At 41.4% G+C, this 23,272-nt stretch overlaps 1 long non-coding RNA gene across 2 annotated transcripts in view; it reads left to right on the top strand.

Moving 5' to 3' along the window:
- The window catches only part of LOC133222717 (uncharacterized), a 33,763-nt gene extending 14,285 nt beyond the window's left edge, over positions 1-19,478 (top strand). The window contains exons 3-4 of one of the 2 annotated variants that reach the window (XR_009728348.1): positions 7,225-7,358; positions 17,317-19,478. This is a non-coding gene — a long non-coding RNA (uncharacterized LOC133222717). The remainder of the gene's footprint in view (positions 1-7,224; positions 7,359-17,316) is intronic. The other variant, XR_009728347.1, reaches the window with a different exon arrangement.
- Positions 19,479-23,272: the final 3,794 nt, after the last annotated feature.

Here is a 23,272-nt window from a genome sequence, read left to right on the forward strand (position 1 = left end):
CAGTAAACACTGTGTCTATAAGAGTTGGCAGTACTCCCCCTGAAAGGAATTTAAATGAGGAAAGAATCAAATCCTTGTCATGTCCGAGGGTGTGATATTAAGGGGGTAGATGCCCTCTGCAGGTAATTCTTTGCAGTTGCACTGGTTTGGAAACCTACTATGTTGGTCCTTGCTGCTGTGCAATTCTCTGGGGGACGGAGATCAGTGCCACTGCTTTACTCCTTTGTACAGGTAATAGTATCTTCCACATTTGTCTTATTCAGCGAACAATGTAGCATATTACCCAGATGCCAAACACTGCCCTTTCAATGGCACCGTGAATGTGGGAATTCTTGTGCTTTTGGTTTTCTACTCTGTCCTTGGTTCCTCATTGTGTATCTTGACAACTAGAAAAGGATTTCCTAACACTTCTAATTCCACTAAAACAATTCATTTTCTCAGTGGTGGCTTAAACTTCTGTTCTGGCTTACATTCAGGGAGACCCATTAAGGGAGACCAACCATATAAGGGTTTTGGGAACCAGATCTTGAGTTTTCAGAGCTGTCTGCTTAAGAAAGCACTCAGGCAGTGTTTGGCAACCTGTGTTTTCTCAGGCTTCAGGAAATAAAAGCATGTCAGAACTCACCTTTTAAAACAAGCTCTAATTTACCTTCTAGAATAAGGTCTGACCTGTGGTTTCTAAGTGGGGAAAGAGCACACTCTTCTTGGTCAAGATACTACTAGAAATGAGCTATCAATTGGGGGGGCAATTACCTCAGGGCCAATATCTTTTCCTTCACTATCATTTTACACCACAGTGGCACCTTTTATTGCTCTAGCATAGCTTTGAATTTGCACAAGGAAAGTTGGAGGAAACCGTGCCAGACATACTAACATGACCCTGACGATCAGGTCCACAACATTTATATCCCAGTGGTTTCATGGGAGCTAAGTGCCTAAATAGTCGTGGGTCTGGGTCTATGCACCTAAGAAAGATTTCAGTTATTGTTAACTTCAGCCTCCACATTCTCACTCTCTTTTGTTAATTCAAGTGAGCAGTTTACAGGAATGTTTAATGCCCTATTTCAGACCCAGTGAACCAGGGTCATGTCAGCCTCTTGTAATGATTTACCACTGAGTGGTGGCTGTGTTATTGTTCTCTAAGCCAAGTCTTTACTATTCTTTTCCCAGCACTCAGAAGTGCAGTCCTGAAGTCTGTAAGAGCTGTGTGTGGCTGAGAGTCAAATTGGATTTAACATCCGAATTTTGCTTGTGAGCAGGATAACTCAGAAAGTTCAATCACACTAAAGAAGACCCATGTGCCACATGCAAGGAGGTTCAGGTCTACTCCAAAACCCACTGCATTCACTGGCTGTGAGATAGAGAAAGCTGCATTGTTGGTATTCCAGCCCACTGACAGACAGATCATATGCCAGAGGCTGGTAGCATGTGCTTTCTGATGCTAACCTTGCTGCAGCCTGGAGTCCCTGCTGCTCTCCCTGCCTTTAAAGAGGGGCTCCTGCTGGGCTGGTGATGTTTGCTAGCTCACCAAAATCACAGAACTGATCCTTGGCTGCACAAACCTGCCTCTGAGAGCCTGCCTTCTGCTAGTGGACTGCCACAGGGTACATTGCAAGCTTTCTGTATTAACATGAGACTAAGCAGCAGGGTCTGAATCTTTCAGCAGAATCATTCACGGCACGAGTGGTTTTATGTATTTATTCTTCACCTGCTTTTCTTATAACATCATCAAGAATATTTTCACTGGTCCTGAGAACTTGAGCTTTGCCTTCTTTTAAGAGGAGTTGATACCTCCTGCTGCCTCCTCTGCCCCATATTGTGGTCACATCACAGGAGAGCAACCCATTCCATTCAGGCACCTTTTTCACTATCTGTGCAGGTAAACCACGAAATCTGTTTGCTCTTCTTTTTCTTTTGTGCATGTGTGTGCGTGTTTATGGCCAATGTAAATGTCTCCACTGAGTATTGTAGAGTAATACCTGTGGAAAGGACCCGGACCTTATAAACCATCCCCTTGCTAGTTAAGCATTGTTCGTAGCAGTGGGTAGTAATAGTTGCCTTCTGAAGAAACATGCATTTCTATCAGTAATGCTGTGTTTGGAGAATTTGCTGCTTAATTGGCTTCAACGGTGAGGTCAGACTGAACTGTTCTGTTCAGCCAAGCAAGAGAAGCTGGGCATACTTCAGTCACAATATAAACTCTTCTGGCTGCTGCCTGTATGAAGCCAAGAAAGAAATTGGTGCAAAACAAGGAGGATGATGGAAAGTAGAAGCTGTTCCTCCTTCTTGAGATGTGGTGTCCCCTTGAACAGTTGTTTTGTTTAACTGAAGTGTGACATGTAGGCATCTGGAGTTGTAGGAGGGTTGAAAGGATGATGCATTCCTAGACACTCCAGGTTTCAGCACTTCAACAGCATGAGATGGAACTGCCCTCCAAACTTCTGTCTTCAGATTTGAACCTGGGGCAAAACCCTGATCTCTCTCCACTTTCTGCAGTCACTGAATTAAAACCCACAATCCCTAAAATGCTTAAGCACTTGCCATTCAGGAAGAGGAAATATTCACGTTAGTGTGATTTGGGATCAACAGTAATTTGGAGAGGATACTATAGTTGAGGAGACAATGGAGGTACAGGGGATCTCATAAAAGGAAAACACAATGTCCATTTGCAAGCAGTGGGTTGAGCTTCTTGGTAAAGACCTTATGTACACACAGCAAGTGTCAAGCTGAATTCTACATTTGATTCTGCTGTCTTCATCTAGTGATCAAATGGAAAAAGAGCTGCAGTAATCAGAAGGTTCGGTTCCTGGGAAGCACACACCAGTTTTGTTCTTACAGGATAACTTCCACAGCAAGTACCAGACCTCTGAAACAGCCCAGAGAAAAAGCCTCTTGGATCCAAGCAATTTAAATTCACTGAATGTGATTTGGTTTCAGTTAGTTCCCTAGGAAGTAATGAAAGAGGTAATTAAAGACTGGACAACTACCTTAAGTAAAACATTATTCATTAGAGTAAAAGCATTTCAGGTGAACTGTTTTCAGGCCATGAAAGCCAGCTCCACGTCTTTTTGTGCTTCACTGTGGCTGCCCAGTTCCAGAAAGGGGAATGAGACATATTTCTGAGGGTGCCACCACAGCCTGCTTGTCCCAGATGCCTGAGAAGGTAAATACTTTTGTTAGAATATGTGGAAAAATCAAGGTCATGGTAGGATTTTTCCGTACTCATGCGTCTCCAACGTTACTCCCTGATTGCAAGGTGTGGTTTTCCCAGCCTTGCTCAACTAAGCTCCTATGCTTTTCCCAAAGACCTGCCTGAACTTTCATCTAGTAGAACAGTGGCAAAAAGTCTCTTTCAGAGAAGAGAGCTCTACCGTGAAGAAAGTGGGTTCCTGCAAGTGAAAGAGCTGTAGGGTGTTGTGAGGAAGCAGTGAGGATGGAAAGGCGTCATTCAGGGAGAGTCATTGACAATGGAGCTTGATTAGCACCTTCCTTTTTGAGAAAGCAAACGATATTACCGATGTCAAGAAAAGTATGTCCCAGCCATGTAATGGACAACGCTCCAATGGTAACAGCGGAGTGGGCAGCAAATTGCTTCTCTGAATTGAAGAGAAACATGCTATTCAGTGAAGGAACTGGGCAATTTGGAACATCCCAAAAGCAATTTCTCAGGACAAAAACCAACAATGAAACATATCAAAAAACACTGGGTAGACTTACAGATGTAAAGATAAATAGTAACATAACAGCACCTGTGCATGCATCAGTGCTCCCACCCACAACTGCTGTATTGTTAAAGACTATGGGGAGTGTCTAACTACATCTCTATAGTGCGTTTGAGCACATTCTTTCTTACCTAACATTTGCTCCTGAACAATGTGTTTTTAGTCCAAGTTGAGGTGAGCGGTACTAGCTCCATTCATAGCATTCAGTTTTAGCCCGTATAGCTAATTTTACACTGCAATGAAGCCAGTGCTACCATCTGCCTGTTTTACCATCTTATAGCATGTGATAACTAAAACAGTGACTTGGCACTGCACTATCTTTTGTTCTACCACCAAGAATTATTTCTATCCTTACCACATGCCTTCTTGTCACCTGCATGTGAAGCCTAAGAGACCCACAAAATCTCATAAGATGCAAGCACCATCCTAGACTTTTGTCAACAAATCTATACAACTTACAACTACATCAGTGCAATCAGCCTCTCTGTCAATTTTTGTGTTCAATCTTCTATTCTTACTAGCTGACAGCAAATTGTAAACTTTTAAGTAACAAGTATTGATTCTTAGTTAAGATAAAATGATCTTGCCCTGGAAACGTTACACCTTAGATGCCTCAGTGAATGCTGTGAAAGAAAATACTGCATTATCTTGTGGAATGAGAAAAGAGTTAAACACTGCTTCTTTGCTGATAAAATGCCTTAAAAGCTATTTTGCTGTGCCATTGATTTCTGTACCCCAATCAATGTGAATGGGACTGCCAATGTGTACAAGGAATACTGGGAAAACAGCAGCTTTGAAGGGAGGAATTAGTATTACTCTCTTTTGTAGCATTTGTAGGACGTTATTTTGGCAGGTTCTTATGGCTCAGACCTTTGTGGGTGAGCATGTTCCTTTCTTACTCCCTTGACTTGAGGCTGATTGGAAGAGTGACTGTGTCTTGGGAAGGAGTGGCCTGTCACTGTGCTTTTAATATCACCGGGAGGCATCAGGATTAATCAGGAAATAGATCCGGTTTTCAGCATTTTAGCTGTGAGACTATTTCTGCAAATCAGTGCAAAAGTGGTATGACAACACAATTAATATCCTCTAGCAATTCCCCAGGTGCATCTTTTCTGTCAAGATTATAGGCAATACAATGATTAGACTTTCAAAACAATTAAGAAATAATGAAAACTGGTAAACTTTCCCAATCATTTTGTCGTTACTACTGACTGACTCCATCACTGGAGTTTTATTAAGAACATTTCTAAGTAAGACAAACATCAGCAAGGAATAATTCAGGTAGTGTTGATCTGAGGTAGAAAGAAACAGAAGACAACTCAGGATCCCTTCCAGACCAGTTTTTCTTTTAAAACATGCTGAAAATCTGTTTTCTCACAACAGCACTGATTTGCATTCATTTTACATTGGGTTGAAATGAATATGCCAGCTTCTTGCAATAAAGAAGTCAGTCTCTATTGCATTTGGATCAGGTCCATTTTAGATAATAAGGAATCAAGATATTAAACTACCCCAAAATTACCTGACTTTGATGTAATGCATGCTGCTTTGCAGATTTTTAATGAAAAAACTTCCTATTTGATATATTCTGCTTCTGAAAACTAATAGATGAGTAAGCTTAAAACATACACTATAGCTCAATCCTATTTTCATTCTGCCCATTTAAACTCTTTCTCCTTCCACCTTTCATAGCATTTCAATTGAAGTTCATCCTGGATGACTAAGAAGGAAATACTTTTGCAGAAACGTATATCATTTCCTTGGTGTCAAACAATTTTTCTTTTCTTAAGCAAACACAACCCAAGCAAAACACCAGAGAAGATCTTTGTTAATTTTTCCAAAATTCTGTCTGACAAGATGAAATTTTGGATTTGCTTTCATTAAGATTTTACATAAACAGAAAAGAAAAATAATAAAGCTGCATATGAATTCTTCATGATCTGTTAATCACTTGAAAATTGACCTTAAGTACTCTTTAAAAGATCTCTACTTGTGAACAGCAGGAAAAACTAGCATGCAGAACAGTACCAAACAGTAGTAATGATGCAGAACAAGACAACTAGCTTTTGGGTTTAGGTTTATTTATTTCTTTATTTATTTATTATTTCTTTTCCCTACGGGTGGCACTTTCAGTCTGGGTTTGCAGGGTGCATTGTCATCTCAGGCCTTCATCTATAAAAAGTCATAATCCAGCCAAGCCTGAGTCTGATTTTCAGAGGGGAACTGAAAAACAGGAATGGGTTTTCCAAGAATAGGTTAATTGAGGGGTTTGGGTGTCTGTGTGTACTCATGGGACACTGCTGTTAGGCATGGAGTCTGATACAACTGTGTAGGAGCATAGGGACTTATGGCTTCAGGTTTGAACATGCAAGAAATGCTAGCAAGCCCAGATGGCTGAAAACATTCTTTGTGGTTATGCTCCAAGGATAAGTTGGGTAACAGTGTTCTGCACAAGTATAATTCCCTCTCATCTGTAGGTAGTTTTGGAAAACTCTCTATAATTTGCAGTCAGTAGTTGCCCTTCAGCAGTCCATATCTACACATAGGAGTTGTGTGCATTGCCAGGCAGCACTCCACAACAAGCATGGACCTGAATAGAAAAAGGCAGAAGAGTGTTATAACCCATAAAGTGCGTCAGGATCCATTTGACATGTTCTTAAGTGAAGTAAATTGCAATGGTCCCTTTCACAAGAGCCTAGTTTATAGATACATAGAAAGGAGAATGGTCTGCCTCTTTCTACGGAGCTTACAGGATTTCATCATGTACATCTGGTATCAGCAAATACTTCTTTGGTCTGTTGCCATGTTATTGTTTTAGGATAAATTCAAGGGCTGAATGACAAGGATTATTAACTACCCTTTTGTTTTCTTCATGGTCACTGTAGTGAACAATTACCCTGAACAAAACCTGCCAAAGATAAGGAAAGACATACCTTTTCTCTTCAGGTTCCCTGTATCCATGCCCTTCCCTTACAAGGATATTTTGTAGGGTGATGGCATGTCTAACTAAAACAGAGAGAAATGCTTTTTTTGTAGCTAGACATCCACTTCAGACAATCAAAGGAATCTTTTATTTATCTTGATGTTAAACTGGGTTGCTGTAGAAAAAAAATCACTTGCTTTGAACTTCCTGATATATGATCAGATCCTTACCCAGCTTCAGAAATTCATCAAGTGTGACAGAATTTATTGGGAGGACAGAGTCTATGCAGGAGGTCTTGCACAAGGAATGACAGAGTTGCCTGGAATTTTATGAAAATGCAGATACTGTGCTATCAGCATGCCTGATTAATTAACATTTGTTTATGTTCTGTTTCTTTCAGCCTTGTTTCAACACCCCAGAACTGACTCTAATAAAATCCCTTTGAGAGTTCTTTTTCCTTCCACACACTTAACTCATGATTGCAAAAATCATTACCACTTCTGATTATGATCTTTAATTAGCAGGAAAATATATGTGCTGAATTATTTAGTGTTCATTTTCATCATCATGTTTTGACAGCTTTTGCATTAATAAATCTTTTGTAGACCTGAAGACCCTGTATAGCCTTGGACAGAGTTAAGGACTTCTGTTAAACACACTGTCTTCTGAGGACCTTAAAGCACAATGTGCTACCCAAGATTTTTCACTCCCAGGTGAGTGTTCTGATCTCTAGCCTGTCTCTTCTGCTCTCTTTATAGCTTAATGAATCTTTAAGAGCTTTCCTTCTCAGTGGAACTAGTTCAAAAGGAGAGGAGGAGATAACATCTCTGCACACAATGTCATTTGAGAGTGATTTCGTGGCTTGAGGCCAAACTCATCACTTGTCTGCTTCATGGTCTTCTGGGTTGGTTCTGAATCTGCTCAGCTGGTTTTCCATGGAGAAAAACTTTGAATATAGCTTATTCTTTATGATAGTCTCAAAGGAGCCTTTACCTGCCTCAGAAGGGCCTCAGGGCTTCTATGCTTGATCTAGCATCCCTTGTGTCTTAAATCTACTCACTTTTGATGAATGAGTAAAATGGCTTGAACTATTCTCAGAAGGGTCCCAACATCCCTGCACCCATCTTTGGGGCCTATATGCAGCAGTGGTTAAGGGTGTCCTAATGACTGATGCAGTTTATGTAAAGCAAAGACTGTATCCTGCAGTAAGCTTCAGATAGGATTACCTGGTTTCCTGTGCAAAGCTGTGTTAGACCCAGTGGTATAACAGCTGTGGAATTCACAGCCCAGTGGTAATGTAAGAAAGAAGCCTCAGACTGGATCCATTTTTGTTATTTAAGACATGGTGAAGTTCCTGTTTGTTCAGCTTCAAGGTTGCTATCTGAGTTGGCACATAAGGCTGTGTATGGCTGCTAGTGAACTTGAGATCTCTGAAGTTCTCTGTCACTGTTTGAGTCTGTCAGATTTTAAGCTGTAGATAGGATGCTGGGGGTTTAGGTTTTGAGGAATTATTGTTTCACTGTGAATTTCTATGCAATCTGATGAAATGACAGTGTTCATAATTGCAGGCAGTGTGGGTAGGTATTTCCAAGTGTATTTAATGTATCAACTTTAATGAGGAAATAAGTACCTAACCACTGTGGCAAGAGATGCTCCTCAAATCTTTAAATAATAATAAATAAGAGAGCCACAATGGATCTCTCACACTGGAGCAATCTCCTCATGTGCCATTATACACATACAATGAATCATTTAAAACTGTTTTAAATGATTCCTGTCATCACTGGTGGTAGGAAAATCATTTTGCATGGTTCATTTGCTGCAGTATTTAATTTTCTTTAGTGCTTGTGGAAGGAGTGATTGTTATCAGAAAAATGACTATAGCAAGACTATGTTATTACATGTTTAGTTTCCATCAGGAATTTCTCAATACAAATCAAACTAGAATCAATGCAGTAGAGGAGTGTTTGCACTGGAACACCACAATTTGTTCAAAGCAAACGTGGTGCTGACTACTCATCTGGAAACTAGTGAATTTAACAGTTATAAAAATTATGCAGAAGTATATTCCTACTAATAAACTTATCCTGAATAAAACCCAGAACTTAGAAAAACAGCCTGGGACATTTGTTAAAAAAAACACCCATTACAATGAGAAATGAGAATTTCCTCTGGTAAGTTTCCTTTTCACATTTTTTATCAACCTTAAAATAAATATCCCCCAAACAAATAACTTTTAATTTGAAGTAGGCTAAGATTAAATTCAGACACTTCAAGTAATAGTATCCACTCAGGGTTTCATTAAGATTCAACAACTTCACTTAAGACATTCATTAAGATTGGTGCTCCTTATTGTCCCTACGTTGCACTGTCCCCAACTGAATGCAAAAGTATGAGCACTGATAGGAAAAATAACATGTAGATATACCCAGAGCGTCATGGTCTTGCTTTAAACAGTGTATCTCTCTCCTGTACAAATTAAATAATACTTAATATTCCTAGAGCCATATCACTTTTGAGGCATCCTTGAATACAAGGTGCTGCATGTCAAGGACATCTCTGGACTTTCATCCTGGCAAATTAATCTTTTCAATTGCTTTTTCTTGCTTGTCAACTTTTTATGCTGGTCTTCAATAAATGAGTTGCTTATAAACATCACCCTTCATTTAGCTTTAAGTTGATGTCTAAACTGTGATTATTACTTCTTTTTTTTTGAGGACTTGTGAGTCTGGCATCTCTGTAGGTGTAGAAAGGATTAAAATGGTATTCTGACAGCAGAAATGATTAATGGAAAGCTCTTGAAAGTGCACTTGTGCTTTCACAGTGTGGGTATCATTATGTTTACTGAGATGACTGCTAACGAAGTACCAGAAATGCAGAAGCCATGAGCATCCTTACTGCCTTGATCAAATTTCTTGTGTCTGTTGCCCTCTGTGAGCCTGTAAATACCAGCCAGGAGTCTGGGAAATGAAGGAAACCTCTGGTCAGAGCACAGATTTCATGGACAAGGGCAGTGGTATGTTTTGAAAAAGCATAAATAGGTGAGCATATCAAAGGATTGTTCCCAAACGTGAACCTGCCTTCTGAGCAGCAGTTGAGCAGTGGGAAAGCATATTGCATGGCATCAACCCCTAGCAAAGTGGGAGCCAGAGGACCTTCAACTATAGGACCTAAAAGACAGCAAAGTGGTAAGAAGAGTTTTTACCACAGTGTGACTCCGGGCTTTGTACATTCCATGTGTAAAAGGTCTGAGAGGGAGAAATATCATTTCTGAGTACACTCTGGTTCTGAGAACAACTTCTGGACACTACTGCTCTGAAGTTGACCTTGACTAGCTATAAACTAATCCAGACTAGTGTGGCATCATGACCCAGTGTCTCCCTAGCTTGAGGGAGAAATTAGATGTTTCCAGCACTGAATTCCCGTTTCCTTCCCTTGCTTGCACATCACTCCCCCAGAAAAGCCCCAGTGCTGCTGTTGGGGGTTCTTGGTGTGAGGCCTTTGTCTGTGGTCCTGTCCTGTATCTCCCCAAGGGAGCTTTCTGCCACTGCAGCCTGAAAGGTGATCACCCTCCCATGCCTGAGACAGTTAAAGCTGGGAGGAGGTCGGAGGGGAGAGGACACGGATCCCATCCCCTGAGACAACCCCAGCTGCTGGCAGCCACCTTGTCCCTGCTCTGTGCTCCTGGAGAGTATGGAAAGCCCCTCACCCTTCTGTTTGTGCTGATGCATTAGCTCCCTGCCTCTGTTGTGCCTGGCGTGTTCCTGGAGTCACCAGGATGGCTGTCGCACTGGTTTTGATATGATGCCCTTGTCCACTGTGTTAATGGAAGGGGAGCTGGTGGCAGGGGAGAAAGAAGTGGTGACATGAAGTCAGTGGAAAGCAGGGCAGGAAAAATGAGATTGAAAGAGGGAGATAAGAAGGAATCTCCTGGGTCATGTAGTGCGCTACAGAAATAGGCAAACAAAGCACAAATTGGTTAATTAAAGAGGTAGTAATTAAAAGCAAGCTAATGAAAGATTAATTGATAGCTAATTAATTACATAATCTATAATTACTATAATTAGATTCATTGATTAATTACGAACAACATCCATTTCTTAAAATTCAATCAAATTTTAAGTCTGGTCGGTGAGTTTGCTGTCCTCAGTTTTGGGGTTTTTTTGTGCTTGTTTGATAACTGCTAAACTTCCTGAATTTCAGCCTAAATTAATTCGTGGCTGCATTTGTTCCTGTTCACCTTTAGAGAGGAGTGTATGCTTAGCTTGACTTGGCTCTATGAGCTGTATTTTATGTGCTCCAAATGCAGAGGAACAAGAGGTTACCATGCCCACCTCCATGTCCCTTTTCTCTTGAGGTGCTTGTGTCAGCAGTCAGAATGAAACCAGCTGCTCAGCAGTGAGAAGGCTGGGCTGCCAACATGTTACCTTCTGTCAGGGATTTCAATAATGCTTTATACCCCTTCAGGCTGTTTTGTCAGTGACAAATTAACCCTGGACTTTCTTAGTGTGTGCATTCTACTTGTTTGGTAAAAAGGAAAGAGGTTTTGAACCCTATGGGAGAGACCAGCTGCCAGCCCTACACCCTGACTTTGCTAGTTCCACGTGTGACATGCACAAGTTGCATCTCCTGGTTCTTTAGAGAGGTGTCAATCCGTAGAAGACTCAGCAGGTGGCTGCCCTGGTTGTGGCCAATATCTTGGTAGGCATTTCCCATCTGTGAATGTCTGCCCTAAAAGACTTTGCATTATTTGACCTAACATCCTGTGAGTAGCAAGATCTCATTTATACAGCTGGCATGTGGGGCTCTCACCGTATCCACTGGCATTTGAAAGACATTTTGTGGTGACAGTAATTATTATAATCACTGCCTTCAGCAGCAGGCTTAAAGCCTACTCTTTCCATTGACACAGTTGATCTAAGTGCAAAATAAGTCACATGTTAACAGCTGGACTGAAGAACCACCCACAGATGTTGCTTAATAGGAGCCTGAGTAAGTCCACCCACTGCTGGTACATTTAGTCTTCCTAGAGAAGGCAGGTGTATAATCTAGAAAATTTTCCAGTTCAGCCCTTACAGATATGAATCATTAATGTTCAGTGCAAAGAAACAAAGTCCTTTTTACCCATGGGGGGAAAGAAAAAGACCACAAACACAGGAAAAAAGGGCAAGGAGATCTGAGGGAGTGCTCACAAACAGGAAGCTGCCAGTTTTTCTTTATGACAAAGCTAGCTACTGGTTTTCACTATAAGAAATAACACAGCACTCTCTCCCAGTACTCTGAGATATGTTTTCATGTGTTATCTAGAGCATTCATGCTGTCTGCAAGCCAGGGTCAGAGGCACCAGGCTATGAATCAGTCGAAGTAGTTAGGCACTTCTGCTGCTGGTGGCTCTAGGAAGTGTGCTGCTCTAGTTTTCTCAAGGAAAACTGGCTTGTGAGCTCTTTTGGGGTCTGTGCTGTTCTGGGGAGCAGTGGCACCTATAGCCAGTCCCTGCTTGGCCCCATTGTCCCCTGTCTGCCTTCCTATCACAACCTGGCAGTAAGACAGACTCAACTTTGCCTGCCATGGGGGTTGCAGGAGCACAGAGCTCAGGGTAGATGAAGGTAGGGATCATCCTTACTAAGCAGTGCAAATCAGAAAGAAGCCCACTGGCCCATTTTCAGAAAAGAGGAAACTTACAGGACAAAGCCCCCAGAAGTCATTCACACACATAGCCCTGTATATTCCCATAATACAGAGGTAGAGCTGAAAATGGCTAAGTAAATAATAGCCTAAGAAAAAAAAGGAAAGCTACTCTAATTTCCTTTTCTGCATTTTTCTTCATTGTCTTTCTGGACCTTTTCCAAAATAGGAGTATTTTCTAAAGGTAGAGTGGCTAAGACCTCAATCAAGCTGCCAGCCTCCCTCCTGCAGACAATAGGGACACAGGGAGAGTCTCAGAATGGCCATCCCAAGCATCGTCTTTTTGAGTGAAGTCTTTAAACCAGAAGCCATTAGCTTTTTGGTGGTACTGGAACATCACCTGAATTGTGTGACCTTGGTGAACCAGATTCTTTTGCCTATGCAAATGGGCACTTTCCCCTATATGTGCAAAAGCTCTGTGCTGCTGTAAGCTGGCTAAGTGCGTGGCTCAAGATGGTTACTTCTTCAGTTCTCTTGCTTGGTATTTTGTTCTTACTTCAAAAACTTCATTTAAGGCAAGAAACAGAAAGAAAAAAGCATTTCAATTTTGATCACTGTGATTTACTAGAGACACGACAGGCTGTGGAGCTGCTGTCTGCTGCCTACAAGGTGTATATAATGCAGTTAGTCACAGGGCAACATAAATAGATATTTCTGAACTATAAGCACTTCTATGACTAGAAAACGTGCTGCAGCCTCATCTGGGGAAATGGCACTGTTTCTAGTGTTTACAACATGGCTGGTGACAACTCTAGAAAGTTTTCTACTTTTGCCCAGAACTCTTAGTTATGGAGCCACGAGTTTCACTTGACATTAATCAAGAGCTGAGTTAGGCATACATTTTCATGTGATTGTTGACTTCCTAAGGATGTTAACTGTGTTCTGGTTTCTTATCTATTTTTGATGGAGTGAATATCCTTGTCCTGGAAAAACTAAAGCCAAAAATCTCTTGTTATATTTTTATAGCCAGAATAAAAACCCTCTTGGGAAAAACACTTGACTCTGAGCATGAGGAATGGGTTGTTTTCAGTTCCCTCAGTTTGGCCAACTGTTTTGGAAGATCTGTTCAATGACTTGTGACTGCTCTTTGTCAAACAAGTGGGAGAATATTAACTCCATGAGCTATTTTTGGGCCTGGCATGGGGTTGCTGGGAAATATCCAAGGAAAACCAACAGCAGCTGATTAAATGCAGAGTCATATCACAGTATGCGAGGGAAAAAATTCACAAAAAGGTTTTCTTTTTATTGCATCTACAAGTAAACTTTCTTCACCAAAGACATCACTGGGTTGTGGAAAGAAGAGTTCTCGATGACCAAGTGCTCATGCAACAAGAATTAGACTTTGTACTGTGATAGAAAGGGAAAGATGAACCTTTGGATGAGACTCACAACCATGAGGAACTATAAGCATCAGCCGGGGCAGACCTAGGTAGGTTCAATCGCTATTGACATGCTTGCTATGTCTCTCCATGAGTATTGCAGGAGACAGCTTATATTATTGCTTTGAAGTCCTTAGATTGAGGGTCTGCCTTTCTAAAGAAAAGCAGAATAAGGATGAAATATTACACTAAAGCTTTTAAAAAAACACCTGCACTGACAGATGATGGTGTACCAAAAGAAATGACCAACTTGTTATTCTGTTGTTGAAGGTCCACCCCAACAAGCTGAACTTATAGGGAGTCAAGTTTCCTTTGCAAATATGCAAATTGCGTTAATCATGACATTTTACAGTATTAAACTGTTCTCCTTTAACAGGCTTTGGCAGAGATAAAATCTAATCTATTTTATAAGAAGTAACCCTCAAGACAAAGGGTTATAGAATCATTTTGCATTAAATTCTGATGTTTTTTTGACTGGGAAACATTTTAACCTGTAGTTTCCTGATGCTCTCTTCTAAACATTTTGTCCTCAGCACTACACATGAATTCTAAATGCATGCCATGTTTCACTGGCAAATTAGCAAGGACACTGAAAAACTGCATCGACATATCATAAAAAATGCAAGAGCATTGAACACTTAATTACAGCTCGAGCCATTCCAAAAAGCTCAGTAGCTGAAATAGTTGGAGAGCTACAGTTTCTAGGACTGACTGTCTGTTTAAACCACACCTAATTTTCTGGTATCTGTTGCTATCAGTAGTGGTGAAATCAGAGGCACATGAAACGAGCAATCCGTTGTTGGCACTGATGTACAGGAGAGTGCCTGATTCAGAGCAGACACTCATATTTATCTGGCAGATGTAGTTCATGAAGTCATATGCGTCCACATGTAGTGTAAGTGTGCGGTGGGTCTCCTCTTGACATTAGAAGTAGACTTGCTCAAGCCAGCCGAGTCATTTGCAAAGCTGTTCAGCAGGCTGTTCATTTGCAAAGTGAAGTCTGATTGTGATTGCTCCAGCTTTGCTGCTTACCAAGACAAAGCTGAGCGCAAGCCTAGGGCCACCTTCTCCTCAAAATTTCCTTTGGGGGATTTGTTCAAGAGAAGTTTCCTTTCAGGGACAGGACTTATAGCATGGAAAGCATATGCTGTACCCCACATGTGCCTCAAAGCATGTGCTGGATGGGAGGGATCACTTCCACGCATGAGGAGGAAGATGTTGTGCAGAACCCATTCCAGGTTGCAGATGATGGGTTTTCCAGTGGGTGTTGTTTAATGTCCACATATGGACTGAGAAGATCAAATCCCACCACACTTCATACTCAAATGCATGACTGAGTCTACAGTTTAACGAGTTACTGCCTTTAGCAGTGACTATCTGCCTTTAACAGATCTGTGGTAGGAAATTTCCACAGCAAATATAAAGTAAAATATATCGGTTTAAACCTCTTTCCTTGATACTGTGATTTACCCCTCAATTGTTATGTCCTTAGAAGGTAAAATGATTAATTACTATGACTCAGGTGTTGGACAGTAATTTATTAAACTGAAGAACCTTGATGTTGGATCCCACAAAGTCACCCACAGGAATTTTACAGGAATTTTTGCAGGGATTTTCCAGCTTGTTTTGTCCTAAGACCGTGAACCGGTTAGTTATTATGACTCACATGTTGGGCAGTAATTCATTAAACTGAGGAACCTCGATGCTGGATCCCACAGAGTGCCTGCAAGAACTTTCCAGAGGCCTGCTATATCCCAGGGAATAGCTGCATAATCTCCTCCTGAGTCCCGCTGGAACTCAGAGGGAAGCAGAAGTCTTTGTTTTCACCATAAATAACCTTGGAGCAAAAGAGAAGGTGTCACTCCTAAAGATATGGAAGGAAAGTGGGACCCTCATTAGACTTTCCGTAAGAGCTTTTGTAGGAAAAGGGTGGAGGGTGAATAAGACTATTTCGTTCTTGCATTGTAACAATTCAAATGGGAGTTTTTGTGCTCATCTGCTTGGGAGAAGCTGTTGTTTCTTTTGGGAAAGGGGATGACTCTCAGGGGCTTGCTACTGACTTGATGTAGAGCTAGAATGGGAGGGAGGGAGGAGGTTGCAGCACATCTTTCTGCTTGGAGGGAGGAAGCTAAATATCAGTGCTTGAGCGTGTGCATTCCCATGATAACAAAATCTGGGAGAAGCCGGAGGGGGTGACAAGCTGTTTGCTGTGCCCTCCTTGTGTATGACATTTCTGGCTGAGGTAGGTTTTGGATGTGTGGAGACACAGCTACAGGGAATGGTCCCACCTCTCCCAGGCCCAGCAGCAGCAAGATCCATAAACTGGGTTTTCTGGGACATCCCACCTCTCCCCAGCTCTGTGGCAGGAACTGATCCAAATCTATCTCTTGGCTCCACACAAGTGACAGCTCTCCAGGAGACCGAGGAGGGGGAGTTGGGGCTGCTAAAGGAGACTCTATTCTTTACTCCTTCATCTTTTTGCTCCATGTACACTTTTTTGCAGCATTTTCTCCATTAGCTCAGAAGCTTTCAAGTCTTGAAAACAATTTTGTCATTTTTCTAACTTTAAGAAGCTGAGTCTTGATTGCCTTATTTGATGGCTTTCTTGTGATTCCTAAATGTTCTCCCTGCAAAAAAACAGTGAAGTTAGTTTTTGAGACTCTAAAGAAGTGTTATAGAGTATTTTTATATAAGCCAGATTAATGGTTTTAGAAGACGATGCATTTGTCATAAGGCAGCATTTTGGCAGCAAACTGAGCTTCAGTGAGCAGTTGTTTTCAATCTTGTCATGTGTCTTAAAAGAGCTAACCTGAATTTCCGCCTGAATTTGGAGTTTTACAAAATTACGACTCAATCTTATATTAAAAAAGAAAAAGCAAAACCACTGCCTACATTTTAGAAGTATGTATTCTAATAGAGAGAAAAAAGGATTTTTTAAATGCCTTCTCTGTGCTGCTTTTGTCTGTGTCCTCCTAAATTGCAGTTTTGCTTGGTGGAGGAGCTAAAGTAATCACAAAGAGAGAGCTATGCGTTAGAAATGAACACCCTGAAATTTAAAGTAAAACAGAGACTGTAAAAACTAAAAGAGAAACCTTGACATAGTATTTCTGGGGGTCACATACAGGAGTTACTTTTTTCCTTAAATAAATCAAACTCCAATCTCAGCACCCAATAGCAATTACAACAGGATTTGGAAACAACATTGTGCAAGACTCAAGCAGAGAAACTGTTCCAGTGATAAAAAAATCCTCCAAACCAATAACTGTAAATTCTTTATCACTGTCATTCTACCTCAGAGTAGAAGCCCAATAAACCACCCAAAGTGGTTGCTTGAAGCCTGTCCCTCAGGAGCTCACGAGGACAGCAATTTGCTGGCTCACACTTGATCTTCGGCAGAGCAGGAGTTCTTTCCTCTAATGACACTAGTTCTGTGAATTGCAGTATGTGAACTCAGCTGGACCTCAGACGACAGACCTTCCTAAAAATGAGTTTTAGGCAGTGTGGTCAATTCAGACAATTTGAGGTTGTTCCCTTTGGCATATTCCCCATTTTTCTGTTTATTGTTAGGATGAAGTCTAACAGTAGTCCCCTTTGCTTCTCTTTGCAGTGCTCACTGGATCTCATTTGCAAGGGAGGAAAAACCTAAGTGCAGAAAGACCAAGTCTGGAGCAAGAAACAGTGGTGTTCTTATGGGGAAAATTTTATGGGGGACAATTAAAACCTAATGCATGAGCTATTGTTCCCTAGAGGAAAAATAAGAGGATAAAGCAGACCAGATCTGTCAGAGAAAATTTCTATTTCAACAGCCACCTCTGGGACTGTGCTAGCGATCACGTACACCAGAAAGGTGATGTGTTTCATGCTGAGCTTCCAGGTATTTGTTTTTATAATGCAACATCCTGAAAGATGAGCAGGCTAGAACAAGGTAAGAAGAAGAGGAGACAGAATGACAGTGTTCATTCTGATCCCCCTCACCTTGTTCAGCGTGTTTTGCCTGCCTGGATCAAGTATCTCTAATGCATAGGTTCCCTTTGCTCTGGTGCTCCGTGGCACGGGCAGGCACCAAGGTCCATGCCACCACTGGGGTGGAAGCTGCAGGCTGTACCGAGATGGAGTCAGGGCCCTTCCCAGAGAAAGTATTATTCTTGCTGCTAGGAACCTCAGGGTTTAGAAGCAACAAATGTTAACACTGGGGCAGAACATGGTTAGCTGTGAGGGATGAGACACCATAGTGGCAATGTTGGACTGTGAAAGCCCCTGAGAGCCGCAGAAGAGACCAAGGCTTAGGCAGGAAGGATGTGGCAGCCTCCCTGGGTCACATTAGTGAGACTGAGAGGGAAAAGGTGAAGCTTTGTACTTCAGCTGCCCCAACAGACATTGAAAAATAGGGAAGGAAAGAAGGCTGCCCCACTTTCACCTGTGGGAAGTCTCCAGTGAGCTGGACTCTGTTAGGACGTCATTCCTGGAGAACACAAGGGACAAAGAGTCCTTGTCACCCTGTTCTCTCCAAGGTGTCCAGCAGCAAGGGCTGGAGGGTTTCTGTGCTTCCTGCATTGCTGTCAGTACTTCACTTCTTCCTTCTCTGCCATGGGGTTAAGGCTTGTCACACCATCACACCACTTCTGCTCTTCTGCAGGTCAGAAGAGAAGCAATCAGAACAGCAGGACTAGTCTTTTCACCCAGGTGAACTTGCAAACTGCAAGAAACTGATATATTACAGGGTACTTTGCCCAGGGGACATTTTGCTCTTTATTTCATTTCAACCAAATTAGATTTTTAACCTAGAGATACACAGATTTCTGTCTCTAAAATCCCTTTAAAAGAAAGTGGGCATTTGCAGGCATGTTTGAGGTGTGAAAGAAGGTGGCTTCATTTTGCTTAACAGATGCATGTTTCTTTGTAGGCTGTGGGTTTGCTACAGAGACACTGAAAGCTGTGGGGTCACATAGCGACTGTATATTTATGAAGGCTTGTGAGAGCTGCTGAGATTAAAGTCTCAACAGTATTCAGTGTGCTGGTCAACGTGCTGATCTCCATGTGTCCAGCTTTGTTTTGTACTACTTGTCAAATGGGAAACCAGGATTTTGCAATAATTATGACTGTTATTCAGGGAATTCGTTAGAAATTAAAGGTCATCTAGAAAACCAAAGCAAAACAAAAAAAAAACAGCCTCAAAAAGAGAAGACAGGGATGAAAATATCAAGCACTAGGAAGTTGAAAAAGCATAGCTAATCCTTAATATTCTCCACAGAAAATTGACTCGGGGGTTACAGTGTATTTGGTGACTTTACTGGATCTTACCGCCTTGTTCCCAGCACTGCAAACAAATGCAAATCGCTCTGGGAACAAGTAACTGTCAGAGGTTCAATTCCTTTCATTCCCTTTCTCTTTCAAACCCCGATACTTGCTTTGCAGAGTTTATTATCGGCACCTATGCCAGAGACTGGAGAGAGTGTTGCAGGAGGAGAACTACAGATATATTTTAGATAAAACAATGTCTCTTTCTTAGTATTCAGTGACTTGGAGCAACTTCACTGTGGTATGGCAGGGTTTGTAAGTGAAATGGAGCCAGTAACCCTTGAAAAGTCACCTGAACAACCCATTTAACTTCTGAGCTGCTCTGTAATCATCTCTGGGGCTGTCCAGCACCCCTTAAAGATCTGTTGTCAGTTCATGGAAGGGAAAACAGTCAGTATAGATGCTTGTGATATCTACTGTGGAAGACCGGCATTCAATTAAAAGAAGGGTAGAACAACCCATCTCCATTTAACACCACTATGCAGCAAGAAGCACGTCACCTTCATGTGCTAACTTACTGGGGATTTACCAGGCTTGCTAATTCTCAGCCACAATAATGCTAATCATAACTTTACCTGCTGAGGCAGTCCCAGTGTTTTCCAGTGAAGATGACCACTAAAGAGATGGAGCAGCTGCTGCACTGTCTCAGGATGCCCCAGGGGCCAGCAGAGTGAATAAGGGGAGATGCTCTTCTCTCTGCATTAAGCAGTGCAGTGGAGCAACCCTCTTCCCTCGCCAACTCTAAGTCAAACCAGAGCTACTATATACTGGTTATACGGCTTAAGAGCAGTACTACTGTATCTGGCCTATGCAGCCATTTGCAGAGCCCAGAGGGAGAAGAGGGGCAGTGAAAGACTCCCCTTTTTGTGGATAGGGGTGCGAGTGTTTGGAATTTCTAAACACAGTTTCTGAACTGTTTCTATGCCACTATTTTTAGGAATTGCTTAAGCCTCTTCTCTTAGAGAGCAGTAAAGCTAGGATAATACTGCTGTGGTTAGAATGCCTCATGTTCTTTCAATTAATATGCCAGGTGGAATAGTCTCTGTTAAGTCCCTGTAAATTATTAACTCTTTTTTTTTTTCTGGCCAGAAAAGAAATACATTTTTTTTCTTTACAACATTCTGACAGATATTTAAATATGATAAAATGAAAATGGCTTTGCACTATAACTCACTGGAACTTCTCTGCTGGGAATGGAATGGAGCAATGCAGGATTAATGTTGATTTTATGACTCTATTTTATTCTCTAAGGACAAAAGCTCTTGCAGATTCAAGAGAATGTTTCTTTGTGTGGCAATCTCTGGGGAGCGGTGCTGCCTGTATTTAAGGTCTGCGTGGGTCCAAGTCCCTCAAGACTGCATGGAGGACAGCCCTTGATGAGGACAAGGGTGCTTCTATATCATAACAAATTAAGCTGTAAGAAGAGGAACCAGTGTAACCGCAATGATCATGTAAAGGCTTGCCCCTAGAGCCCATCAGACACAATGAGCTTTGGACCAGTCTCTATCCAGACTTCCTTTCTCAGGATTACAATTATAGATGAAAATATTGTGTGTTTGTATTTCTCTCTTCCCTGCAGTACTTCCCTCTCCTCAAAAATTAAGCTTACAGACTCAGTTTAGTGGGATTTTAGCCACCATGATCCATCCTGAACAATGCAGGTTTACACATGAATGTTCAAATACAACTTCCAGCCACAAGAAATGTTTTCCAGATAGCTCCAGCCCTGGTTTTGAGTGTGTGCGGCTCACCAAGGGCTGCATCCTGCTTGAGCTGCAGGGAATACAGGGACAGGAATGAACACAGTGCAGACCAGCATTAGGTAGATTATACAGAGCTGGTATCTGACAGTATGACTGGTAGAAAAAGGAGGTCAAATGTGGCATTCATTACCTCATGCACAGCCTGATAAATCAGCCTCTATCTTTACCCTCTACTGTTTGGCTTTTGCCACCCACAACCCCCATGTCTCTATCATCTTAATGAATAGAATTCAGTAAATATTTTTAAACTCCAGCTATTATTGCCTATTTAAAGCTTCCTACTTTATCGTCTGTGGGGCTTTCGGGAATCGGTGAGTGTCGGTTCTGTGCAGTTTTGATAGGTTTTATAAAGTGCAAAAGACAGCAGGTGGAGTTTGGTATAGCAAACAACAATTCATTGAAACTGGCATAACTGACAGGCTGCAAAAATACAATTACAACAGTGGATAAGAAAGGAGAAGAGACCAGAGAGTCCCTTGAGCATAGAAGCAGCAGAAAGGAAGTAAAAGAAGAGGAGCCACTTGCGACATTCAAAGGGGGAGGGATGGAGGGGCACTGAGGTAGACCTGGAGGAATACGTGGATAGAGCATCTATAATTTGTACAGACTTAAGCAAAAATGAAGAAATGCCAGGAGAGGTGGGAGGTGAACAGGGAATGGAGGTCAGGGTTTGCATTTTAGCTTTAGGGTATAAACAATCAGAATGAGATACTCAGGCTGTGGCTGAGGGGAAAATGGCAACAGCTACAGAGGGGTCAAAGAGAGAGTAGAGAAAGAAAGTAGTTCTGAAGCAAAGCAGTATTGAAGCTCACCTTCCCCTTGCCTAAACCAGTTTTGCTTTTCTTTACTTTTCAAGACAGATCCTGAAAATAAAGTTTCTGCCTTAGGCCTATGCTATGCACTAAGGACGGTGACACTGCAAACCCTCCATGCTTGCAAGGGCAATGGACGCTGCAGTGTGAAAAGGCCTTTTACGAAGCACTGTGCAACGCCTCAATGTTAGCGTGGCTTGGGACTTCTGCTTTAGTCCCTTGAGATGCTCTTGCTCTTCTTGGCCACTTGCTCAGAGCATGGAGTTAAGCAAAAAGAATCAAGTTTCTGTTTACTCTCCTGTTAAAGATGGCTTCTAAACTGTTTACAACATCTGAAATATTTGACATTTCAAGAACCTCACAACATGCTGCTCTAATTTCTACAACCCTGTATGTTTTCTGAGTTTCTAGTAGCCAAGATGTAGAAATTTCTTATATGGGGACAGAAAATAGGTTAAGAGTGGAAATCTTAGAAACAAAATAAGAAAAAAGGCTGATGTTTCCTTCTATTACTTCCTTTCTCTTCTCTATTTGACTTTCACCTCAGTCAGTACTGGTGAAACTGAATGGCAGAGAGATAGGTTTATCACTGTTACTTGTACTACAGATATCAATGAATGTCTTTTTTAAAATCCTACTCTGTGTGCATTCATCAAGTGTGGCGAATGAGCCATTTCTTTCCCATTATCCAGTGAGGTATTTTGATATTAAAAATGTTTTAAAACTGACAATTTTTACATTTTAATTTTATTTCCTTAGATAATTCTGAAAAAGCCCAAGATAAATTAAAAAGAAGGTATTTTAGGTTGCTGAAAAACATAATCCAGACCTGTGATTTTTTTTTCCTAGAAAGCCATAAACAGGTATTTACAATTTGTAGCAGGAAAATTGGATGAAGTTACAAAAAAATAATAGAATTTTACAGACATAGGTAAATTAGGTATATAAAAAACAGCCCTTTTTGTGAAGGTAATCAAGTGTCATGGAGGATTCAGTGGTACACGTATAACGGCAGTCCAGTTAATACAGTGTATTTCAGTTACCAAAAACTTTTTGATGAGGCAAGTTTCCGAAGACATTTAGAGTAACTAAGCTGTCTTGGAATGGCTGTGAATGTCCTGTCTTGAATTAGCTGTCAAAAGATAAGAAACCAAACCAAATAATAGATGATCTGCTTTCTCATGGAGAGGCCACCAGAGGAGTCTTGCTGCATCTGTGCTAGTCAACGTATTTCTAAATGGTCTGAATAAGAAGCTGAAATCCAATGCTAATGAATGACAGATAATGCTTAGGGAAAAAGCAAGCCACTATGATGGAGAGACTGGCTCAAAAAGAAATTGAACAGGCTCAGTGAAAGAATTGTCTAACTACAGCTATCAAATACAACAACAGCAAAAAAATGCATCTTTCAAAACAACAAGTTTTCAAAGTATCCACCAGAAACTGAAACAATATGCAGGGAAAAGATGGCTAGGTTTCTGCTACCAACCACACCTGCAGGACACTGGTGTAGCTCTTGGTCTGATGAGGTACAGATACTCTTACACTCCTCATCTTCTCATTCCTTCTCCACACAACTCCTCCCCCTGAATGTAGAACAAAATCAATGGAGTTAAAGCAGATTACACCAGTGAATAAGAGAGAAAAATCAGTCAGTGTTTTTCTCCTGGGATGTGCAGATGCTGTGACA

This window comes from Neopsephotus bourkii, unplaced genomic scaffold (genome assembly GCF_033783945.1).
Source record: "Neopsephotus bourkii isolate Nb327-2 ecotype Australia unplaced genomic scaffold, CSIRO-AGI_Nbou_v1 NB_1615, whole genome shotgun sequence".
NCBI lineage: Eukaryota > Metazoa > Chordata > Aves > Psittaciformes > Psittacidae > Neopsephotus > Neopsephotus bourkii.